This window comes from Hemibagrus wyckioides, linkage group LG06, assembly GCF_019097595.1.
Source record: "Hemibagrus wyckioides isolate EC202008001 linkage group LG06, SWU_Hwy_1.0, whole genome shotgun sequence".
Taxonomy (NCBI): Eukaryota; Metazoa; Chordata; class Actinopteri; order Siluriformes; family Bagridae; genus Hemibagrus; species Hemibagrus wyckioides.
In genome coordinates, this window is record NC_080715.1 from 26202139 (window position 1) to 26214008 (window position 11870).

The 11870-nt window shown below is 42.2% G+C and overlaps 1 long non-coding RNA gene across 1 annotated transcript; it reads left to right on the top strand.

Moving 5' to 3' along the window:
* The first annotated feature begins 2087 nt into the window (after positions 1-2087).
* On the top strand, positions 2088-7458 carry LOC131354872 (uncharacterized). Its single transcript, XR_009204791.1, has 4 exons — positions 2088-2923; positions 3679-4438; positions 7021-7186; positions 7355-7458. It is a non-coding gene; the product is annotated as an uncharacterized LOC131354872 (long non-coding RNA).
* The last annotated feature ends 4412 nt before the right edge of the window (positions 7459-11870 follow it).

An 11870-nucleotide genomic window follows, 5' to 3' on the forward strand; every position in this document is an offset into this window, starting at 1 on the left:
CACTAACACCTCCACACTAACATCTCCACACTAACACCTCCACACTAACACCTCCACACTAACACCACCACACTAACACCTCCACACTAACATCTCCACACTAACATCTCCACACTAACACCTCCACACTAACACCACCATAATAACATCTCCACACTAACATCTCCACACTAACATCTCCACACTAACATCTCCACACTAACACCACCATACTAACATCTCCACACTAACATCTCCACACTAACATCTCCACACTAACACCTCCACACTAACATCTCCACACTAACACCACCATAATAACATCTCCACACTAACATCTCCACACTAACACCACCATAATAACATCTCCACACTAACATCTCCACACTAACATCTCCACACTAACACCACCATAATAACAACTCCACACTAACATCTCCACACTGACACCACCATAATAACACCTCCACACTAACATCTCCACACTAACATCTCCACACTAACACCTCCACACTAACATCTCCACACTAACACCTCCACACTAACATCTCCACACTAACACCTCCACACTAACACCACCATAATAACACCTCCACACTAACACCACCATAATAACATCTCCACACTAACACCTCCACACTAACATCTCCACACTAACACCACCACACTAACATCTCCACACTAACACCTCCACACTAACACCACCACACTAACACCACCATACTAACACCTCCACACTTACACCACCACACTTACATCTCCACACTAACATCTCCACACTAACATCTCCACACTAACACCACCATACTAACACCTCCACACTTACACCACCACACTAACATCTCCATACTAACACCTCCACACTTACACCACCACACTAACACCTCCACACTAACATCTCCACACTAACACCACCATACTAACACCTCCACACTTACACCACCACAGTAACACCACCATACCAACACCTCCACACTAACACCTCCACACTAACACCTCCACACTTACACCACCACACTTACACCACCACACTAACACCTCCACACTAACACCTCCACACTTACACCACCACACTAACACCTCCACACTAACACCTCCACACTTACACCACCACACTTACACCACCACACTAACACCTCCACACTTACACCACCACACTTACACCACCACACTAACACCTCCACACTAACACCTCCACACTAACACCTCCACACTTACACCACCACAGTAACACCACCACACTTACACCACCACACTAACACCTCCACACTTACACCACCACACTAACACCTCCACACTAACACCACCACAGTAACACCACCATACCAACACCTCCACACTAACACCTCCACACTTACACCACCACACTAACACCTCCACACTTACACCACCACACTAACACCTCCACACTAACACCACCACAGTAACACCACCACACTAACACCTCCACACTTACACCACCACAATAACACCACCATACCAACACCTCCACACTTACACCACCACACTAACACCTCCACACTTACACCTCCACACTAACACCTCCACACTTACACCACCACACTAACACCTCCACACTTACACCACCACACTAACACCTCCACACTTACACCACCACACTTACACCACCACACTAACACCTCCACACTTACACCACCACACTTACACCTCCACACTAACACCTCCACACTTACACCACCACACTAACACCTCCACACTTACACCACCACACTAACACCTCCACACTAACACCTCCACACTTACACCACCACAGTAACACCTCCACACTAACACCTCCACACTTACACCACCACAGTAACACCACCATACCAACACCTCCACACTAACACCTCCACACTTACACCACCACAGTAACACCTCCACACTAACACCTCCACACTTACACCACCACAGTAACACCACCATACCAACACCTCCACACTAACACCTCCACACTTACACCACCACACTAACACCTCCACACTAACACCACCACAGTAACACCACCATACCAACACCTCCACACTTACACCACCACAGTAACACCTCCACACTAACACCTCCACACTTACACCACCACACTTACACCACCACAGTAACACCACCATACCAACACCTCCATACTAACACCTCCACACTTACACCACCACAGTAACACCTCCACACTAACACCTCCACCCTTACACCACCACAGTAACACCACCATACCAACACCCCCATACTAACACCTCCACACTTACACCACCACAGTAACACCTCCACACTACCACCTCCACACTTACACCACCGCAGTAACACCTCCATACTACCACCTCCACACTTACACCACCGTAGTAATACCTCCACGAGTTACAGTAATATTGATTCCATTTCAGTTCCAGGAGGTAAAACTGTAAGATGCATGAAACCTAAACATTCAGCTAAAAATCCTCTAGCTATTGATTTATTTGGTTTATATTCATGATCAATAATGATTAATCAGTTTGTTACTGATGTTTACCATGTCACTAAATCTTTCTACTGAGGGCATACACAGGGGAATCAGATCACATGCACACTGTTATATAAAGGTATACATAAACTGAAAAAACGAATTAAAATAAACAAAGGCAGGAGTAACTGCTGTGAAGACAATAAACAGAGGGGAAAAAGTGGTGGAAAAAAGCAGTCTATAAACAGGAATATGAAATCTATAACAATGTTTTAATAATGTTTTAAATAGAGGAAACACAGAGGAGACAAAACATTAAGCAACCCGATAACTTTTCTCCTCAGGAGCTCCGTTCTGTGGAATTCTGCTTTTCATTTAGCTGTGTGTGTGTGTGTCTGTGTGTGTGTGTGTGTGTGTGTGTGTGTGTTCTCACTTATTAACACAGCACCCGGCACATTCCAGTTGCTTTTACTGAATCTCTTCATGCAGTACCCGAATTTTGCCTCCCTCAAGGTAAATCTTACACACACACACACTCTCTCTCTCTCTCTCTCTCTCTCTCTCTCTCTCTATCTCTGCTGTCTCTTGCCCTCACACAAATACACACAGAGTTCTGTGATCTGTATAGTAACGTTACTACAGGATCATTACCACTGACTCCATCACCACTGGAACATCACCTCTGTCTCCAACACCAGTGACTGCACCACCACTGACTCCATCACCACTGGAGCATCACCACTGACTCCATCACCTCTGATTCCATCACCACTGGAACATCACCATTGACTCAATCACCACTGGAACATCACCATTGACTCCATCACCTCTGATTCCATCACCACTGGAACATCACCATTGACTCCATTACCTCTGACTCTATCACCACTGACTTCATCAACAGTGGAACATCACCACTGACTCCATCGCCTCTGACTCCATCACCAGTGGAACATCACCACTGGCTCAATCACCACTGGCTAAATCACCAGCATAACATCACCACTGGAACATCACCACTGACTCCATCACAGTGCTGTCTGATGTCAGTATCTGGTGTGCAGCAGCAGTGACACCTAGCGTGTTTTGTGGCTTTTTGTTTTGTTTCTTAAAAGCTTTGAGACTTAGTCCTCAGGTCTAGCTGCTTATCTGGTGCTGCAGTGCTATTGCTGCTCCCTGTGGTTCTGTGAAGGTGATGTTAGGAAGCAGGCTGAAACGTCTGAGTCCGTCTGATCTGCAGGACTGACTGCTTGTGTGTTGTGTTTCAGAAAGAAAAGATTCTTCCCTTGCCAAGCGTCCCATCATTCTCCTGCAAGGTCCAGACTGACGAGGCTGCTGAGGCTACTGGAGACACACACACACACACACACACATTTCAGCAGTTGTGTTGGTGCTGCAGGGAAACAATTACCCAGGAGAGAGCCAGTGCCAGAGCATTTTTTCCAGCCATTATCAGCAGGGAGGCTGTTAAATTTGTTCAATTCGACTTTGAGTGCTGCGATCTGTTCTCACGCTTTCAGACAAGGAGCTTTTGTTTTTGTCTTTAAGGAGAAACGAGGAAGCAGAAAATATCTTGTTGGGACTTTGTAGGGGGCCAAATATCTAAAAAAAAAACAAAAGAAACAAGCTAGGTTCTCATCTCATTAGTCATCCAACACCATCTCACTGTCCACTGTGTTCCAGCGTCCTGTTACTGACTGACAGGATACACCTGAGTCACTATCAGGTGTGTGTGTGTGTGTGTCACAATTACTGAAACTGAAATCCTAGGAACACTGGGATTGAGACGTGAATACACTCTGGATGAGACACACACACTCATTCATCAATCTGGATGAATGTAATTAGAGAGAAGAGGAGGAAAGCGGAGCTGGAAGACCGATGTGACATTTAAGGCGAGAGAGTTTGTCTCGTTCCTGTCTGAAGGACGTTTCTTTCCAGCTGTGTGTGAAAGATGAAGACTTTGTCGTTCAGCTCTGCTGTGTGTTGCGTTTGTCCATCCATGAACAGCGTCTCTAACAAACCCAGGTGAACTTTTGACTTTTTTTCCCTTAATCAAATTTTAACACAGTTTATTTTCTGGGGAAATTGAATTTAGCTGTGAGCGATGCTGGACTTTGCAGAAGCTTCTGTAGAAAAAGAAATAGAGAAAGGAATCTCAGATAACATCACAAAAAAAAAAAAAAAAGATTAAACACTAAACCGAGATGTTTTGATACGGGAGAATGAAAGTCAGTCCATGCAGGGAAGAGAAATGAGGAGGTAGAGCTTACTCACATGATACGCACACAAGCTATATTCAGGAAACATCTAGTGTGTTCAACAGGTCTACAACTTTAACAAAACCTTCATTTATTCAGTGAGACAGAATCTACAGCTTAGTCTCTGAGTATAAAACTGATCCCAGTCCTAATCTGCCAAACCTAGCATTTAGCATGACTAGCGACTGATTACATCATTGGAGCCCAACCTCAGGGTCACAAGCCCATGTGAGGAAATGTCACCCGTACAAGTAAACTGTTATATTTATAATTAATCATTAAACACTCTGTTCCTCTACACAAACACACAAAACTCTTCGTTTTATAAGTGAAAATATCTAGAATATGTATGTTGTATAACCAGAACATTTAAGACATTCTAGACATTGATACAACTTTCTAGCTTCAAACTGATTTCATATGTGGAAACTGTATGAACTGAAAGAACTAAAGAGTGTGCTCCAGTAACACAACATTTTTGTCATTAATATTTATTGTGCCTTTTTAACCTTTTTCTTTTTTGATTAAATTTTTTTTTTTTTTTTTACAGTTTATTTATCTCATTCTTTTCAATATTTTTTTTTTCCCCTGATATTTATAACATATTTCTACATGTTTTTTTTTTCATTTTTATTTTTTATAATCTTTTTTGTCTATTGTATATTTAATTTTTTTTAGCTCCTCTCTTTCAACTTTTCAAAACCTTTATTTATCACTGATACTCACTTTTATCACAACTTTTTAAAAAAAAATGCTCTTTATTTATCACATCATCTCCTTCTCTCACTTTTCATTTCTAACCCTTTCATTAGTGTAGATCTGATAGACTTTGTGTTTCATGCTCTGATTAACAGAGTTTTTGAGAAGGATATGAGGAGGACTGAGGCGTGTGAGAGGATCAGAAGAAAGACACCATCCTGAGTCTCATGGCAGTTCTGTTAATCCTTCCTGCATGCAGATCTTCTCAGTATCAGAGCTGTGCCACAGGCCTCCTGAGCTGAGTCTGGAGCTCGGTCCAGAGTGTGATTGCTTCCTGCAGTGCAGAAAAAATCAGGGCTTAAAAGGTCCTCGGAATCCCAGCTGGGAGTTTTTTGGGAAGTGAAGATGGCGAGTGCTTCAGGGCAACACAGCAAGATAATCTAATAGAGATGGAGTGGTCCTCATGAGTCTGATAGCAGCCTGGAAACATCTTCTCACCAGGAGAAAAGTTCACTGCTTGAAGACTGATCCAACTGATCTGTTACCCAAACCATCTGTAAGTGTGAGAGGTTTCATGCTGACACAGAGGCCCAGTTCATCCCAGTGGGAACAAACCCTCCTCCACTTCACTGTACCAGCTCAATTCAGGAGAATGTTCATGATCTTCTCTAACACATAATCAGGAAGCTGCTCTAGTTATTCATTTATCAAAACGTGTTTATGGGACAGAGGAAAAGTTTCTGAACATAAGAGAAATGCTTGAGGGCTCCTGGGAGTTTATGCTAGTTTTTTTTTATTTTTTTTATTAAGTTGCTGAGAGTAATTCCTTTTTTTCTTGCTGAAGCTTCACTTTATTTTTTCTTCCACTCTTCTGTTAATAATCTGAAAATATGACTGGTAAATCTCTCTCTCTCTCATTGGTCAGTATACCCCACGTTCCTCAGTAACAGAGATTCAGGTGAAGAAACATATCTTTAATATCTTTACTCCGCCTTCAGCTTCACCATCAGGTCAACAAATTATATCTAATCACATTTCTGCCCTTTTCCCCTTCAAGACAATTTAATAAATGAAATCCAATCGTTTTTTCTCATGTCCTGAGGTCATCTTCAGGAAGATCAGACACTCTTCTCAGAAGATTTTCAGTCATTAACCTGCATGTTCACTTCTGTATTCTGGAGTATAACTAGCTAAAGTAGCAAAAGGAAAAGTTCAACCTGACTTTCTGTGTCTGCTTCATCAGTCCATCAGCTCCAGTCTGACATGACTGAATTCAAATTAAAAGGAAAAAATAGAAACAAATGTTTTTCAAATGTAAAAGGAAAAGATTCTAGTGTAAGACAGGTGAGCTGGTCTGAATGTGGAGAACCTGAAATAGATCCTGACAACAACAATGTGATGTTTTAAGATCAACCTTCAAATAAATCAGATTACATTCAGTTCATATCTGTCGTGAGTCCTGCACTCATGCGGAGGTTACTTTAGGACGGACCGCCTACGTAAACACTGCTGCAGATAAAGCTGATGGCAATGGTGGCAGTGGATTCTTTCAGATTGTTCAGGAACGGTTTGAGGAACATGACAAAGAGCTCATGGTGTTGACTTGGCCTTTAAATTCCACAGATCTCAGTCTGATTGATTTTCTGTTAGATGTGCTGGACATGTGTGGTCCATGGAGGCTCCACCTCACAGGACTTACAGGATCTGCTGCTTGAGTCTTGATGTCAGCACACCTTCAGAGATCTTGTGGATCTTGACTGATGTGAACCATGTGAACTCATTGTCATTGCAGCCTGGCCTCCAGCCCCACCCAGTGGTAAGTTAGTGGATGGTTTAGCAGCACAACAGCTAACGCTACCTCATCTTGTACCAATTATATTGATAGACACCAAACGGACATTGAGCTAATGTGTGATTTTACTTTTTTTTTTTTTAAATCACCCCACTTTCTTTTCTCCCTTACAACCATCTTTATTTCCCCAAGTAGTTCAACACAAAGCCCACTTCATCACAAGAGGCCCTCCAGGATCATCGAGTACCACCAATACATCTGCTGGATCAATAATGCACACAGCATGTGCTGGTCTGACTGTTCCATGGTGCTTCACAGAACCTGGGTTCTATATGGATTATAACTGTCTAATGATTTAAATAAAGAGTGAAATGTCTCGTAGTGTGACAAATAATATTACAAGCATTAACACTCCTACCTGCAGGAGACTGCTTCACCTGGCAGAAGTGGGCCAAGCAACAGATTAAAGAACTGCTTTTTAAGCCTTTCTGCTTTAAAAAAAAAAAGGAAGTAAATCTGCTAAACTCCACAGCAACACACAGATCCATAAGAACACAAGACACTAGCGTCCACTGGTATGCTGCTGATGACCTCCAGCTCTATCGATCTGCTAATGGCACCAAATAAATCTGCCCAGGCTGGTGGGTCAGAAAATAATTTAGACACTGACATATAAGAAATAAACACAACATCAGTATAAACACTGTAACAGCAAAATAAACACTAATTCATGCCAGAGGAGATTGTGCTGCTCAGCCTCAGTATTTCCAATGGTATCTTCTCTATTAGCTCCATCTTGCACTTCCTGTTGAGCTTGGCTTTAATTTCAGCTGCTAAAGATGGAGTAGATGTGTGTAAAGTGGTGTGTGTGTGTGTGTGTGTGTGTGTGTGTGACCTCCCAGGCCCTTTGCTAGTGATATGACTGTTGAAATGATCTGAAAGTGACCAACACTGCCCTCTATTGTTTCTCAGCATCCAGTGCACCTCAGTGATCCTACCGAAACGCTTTGAGCATACAGTATCATCAACTAAACTACACCTTACAGATAATCACAGCTTCTAAATAGTCATTATTTAGACCTGCAGTTTATTCTGACTTCAGCTGTCTGAGATCCGCTAGCCACACATAAAGGATGAACACTATTTAAAGTAGCTGTTTGAGTGAGAATGATATTCTGAGCTTGAATGTAACTCTTACTCAGCCGTACAGGATGGCCTGGGTTCTCTGTCTCTACAGTCTCCTGGGCAGACCGATGGTTGTAATCCTCACTTTTACCCTAAAGGGAAAATCTCCACTCTTCCAGGCTCCAGAAGGATAGAGCTGGTCCTGTGTGCAGTCTCTAATATTAATGGGGGAAAGGGTAGAGGAAGTGAAAACCGCCTCACTACTAAGATATGAGTGTGTATTTGTGAGTGTTGGATATAACAGGATATCTTTATTTCTCACTCCCTTGACTCTAAATCAGCAGTGCTGAACATACACGCTGAGGGCCAGGATCGGACAGATCAAAAATGTAATCTGAACCAGTAAATGAACTTGTTCTAAATTAAGATCAGCTTGCGATCATTAAATTGAAAGATGAGAAAAATGAGCTATTCTCTGTTATTCCACTAGAGGCCAAAACAGAGCAATAAACTCAGGGCCATAAACTCAGATATTAAAATGTGCCGAAGCTCCAACCTTGTAATCATGTCTCTTACTAAAGGAGGTTTCATCTGTAGAGGTTCCACAGACCAGGGGGTGAATACTTCTGCAATCAACACTGTAAATAATTTTGGAGACCGAACACCTACGTAATTTGTATAGCTCTGTTAACGGCGGACATTGTCTCAACACAGCTTTACGGAAATATAAAAATGTAGAATACAAATAACAAAGTTTAAAAATAAAATTATCCATCAGAAAGAGGGAAATGTCTGATCTCTGTGGCTGGTTTGAGTAGTTCACAAACTGCTGATCTTCTGGGATTTTCTCACACAGCAATCTCTAGAGGTTACAAAGAATGATGAGAGAGGAGATGAGTCTGACTGATCCGAGCTGACAGGAAGGCTACAGTTACTCAAATAACCAACCTGTGCAACCGTGGTGAGCAGAAAAGCATCTCAGAACACACAAGACGCCAAACCTTGAGATGGATGAGCGACAACAACAGAAAATCAGATTCCTCTCCTGTTGTCACATATACATTACTGCACAGGAAAAATCTTTCGCTGAGGGTAAGGGGTCATGGCCAGCCATGATGCAGCAATGGGTGGGTGGGGGGCCTTGCTCAAGGGCCCAACAGTAGCAGCTTGGCAGTGGTGGGGCTTGAACCCAGATCTTCTGGTCAATGACCCAGAGCCTTACCTACTTGAGCTACCACTGCCCTGTTTGGCAAGAACAGGAATCTGAGGCTACACTGGACACAGACTGACCTCAACTGGACAATTAAAGACTAGATAAAGACCATTTGATGTTCTTCAACTTCAAGCAGCAGACTGAAGATGCTTTAATGCTGAACTGCTTTAGAATGCTGTCTGTGTTGTCAATGTATTGTTTTTTTTTATTATTTAGAATTATTTAAATAGTTAAAATATTAAATAATTAAATAAGATATCTTTACAACAGAACATGAAAGACCTTTTTGGTAACATACTGTTCAGCTCTTTAATCCTGTATATGTGTACTGTGGTTCGTAATAATCCTTAAAATAGAGTATTAGTGTGTGTGTGTGTGTTCTCTACATGGAAGTGGCCAGAAAAGGCACCTTGGATGCACCATGCATTCAGATTACAAATGAAAAAGTGTGTGTGTGTGTGTGAGAGAGAGAGAGAGAGGTGCACACTGAAGTATTTGTTCCCTGTGACATCCCACAAGGCCCCTCATAATATAGGGATTATGTGGATGTATAAAGCCTGAGAAGTTCTTGTTTATGAGGTCAGTTAGATGTTCATCATGTTCATTCAGACATGTGGAGAAGTGTGTGTGTGTGTGTGTGTGTGCGCGCGCGTGAAAAGACATTTGTCTTTTTAAGATTTGTCTTGTCGTTAAACTTTCAAACGTCTCCACACTCCTAATATTTGCTTGTGCTCGTGATTCCCAGCTGAGTGTGAGATGTTTGACGGCGCGCGTGTCACGCTGTGTGCGCATGTCCTCTGGATATAAACGCCATAAGTACATGAATATTCAGTGTAGGATAATGAGATGTGTAAAATAAACATAAAAACTGTGTGCGGTGTTTATTATGTTGTATAATGCGTTTGTAAAATAACTGAAGACTGAAGACAGATTTAGCTAAAAGCTAATAATGTACACAGAAATGAACACAAGCGGTTTTATTTGGATTGTATGTGTGAGGTGTTGTGTATGTGTGATGTATTGTGTATGTGTGAGGTGTTGTGTATGTGTGAGGTGTGGTGTATGTGTGAGGTGTTGTGTATGTTTGAGGTGTATGTGTGAGGTGTATGTGTGAGGTGTTGTGTATGTGTGAGGTGTATGTGTGAGGTGTTGTGTATGTGTGAGGTGTTGTGTATGTGTGATGTGTTGTGTATGTGTGAGGTGTATGTGTGAGGTGTTGTGTATGTGTGAGGTGTTGTGTATGTGTGAGGTGTATGTGTGAGGTGTTGTGTATGTGTGATGTGTTGTGTATGTGTGAGGTGTTGTGTATGTGTGAGGTGTTGTGTATGTGTGATGTGTTGTGTATGTGTGAGGTGTATGTGTGAGGTGTTGTGTATGTGTGAGGTGTTGTGTATGTGTGATGTGTTGTGTATGTGTGAGGTGTTGTGTATGTGTGAGGTGTTGTGTATGTGTGAGGTGTATGTGTGAGGTGTTGTGTATGTGTGATGTGTTGTGTATGTGTGATGTGTTGTGTATGTGTGAGGTGTTGTGTATGTGTGATGTGTTGTGTATGTGTGATGTGTTGTGTATGTGTGAGGTGTTGTGTATGTGTGATGTGTTGTGTATGTGTGATGTGTTGTGTATGTGTGAGGTGTATGTGTGATGTGTTGTGTATGTGTGATGTGTTGTGTATGTGTGAGGTGTTGTGTATGTGTGAGGTGTTGTGTATGTGTGAGGTGTATGTGTGATGTGTTGTGTATGTGTGAGGTGTTGTGTATGTGTGATGTGTTGTGTATGTGTGAGGTGTTGTGTATGTGTGATGTGTTGTGTATGTGTGATGTGTTGTGTATGTGTGAGGTGTTGTGTATGTGTGAGGTGTTGTGTATGTGTGATGTGTTGTGTATGTGTGAGCTGTATGTGTGAGGTGTTGTGTATGTGTGAGGTGTTGTGTATGTGTGAGGTGTATGTGTGAGGTGTTGTGTATGTGTGATGTGTTGTGTATGTGTGAGGTGTTGTGTATGTGTGAGGTGTTGTGTATGTGTGAGGTGTTGTGTATGTGTGATGTGTTGTGTATGTGTGAGGTGTATGTGTGATGTGTTGTGTATGTGTGATGTGTTGTGTATGTGTGATGTGTTGTGTATGTGTGAGGTGTTGTGTATGTGTGAGGTGTATGTGTGATGTGTTGTGTATGTGTGAGGTGTATGTGTGATGTGTTGTGTATGTGTGAGGTGTTGTGTATGTGTGAGGTGTTGTGTATGTGTGATGTGTTGTGTATGTGTGAGGTGTTGTGTATGTGTGAGGTGTATGTGTGATGTGTTGTGTATGTGTGAGGTGTATGTGTGATGTGTTGTGTATGTGTGATGTGTTGTGTATGTGTGAGGTGTTGTGTAT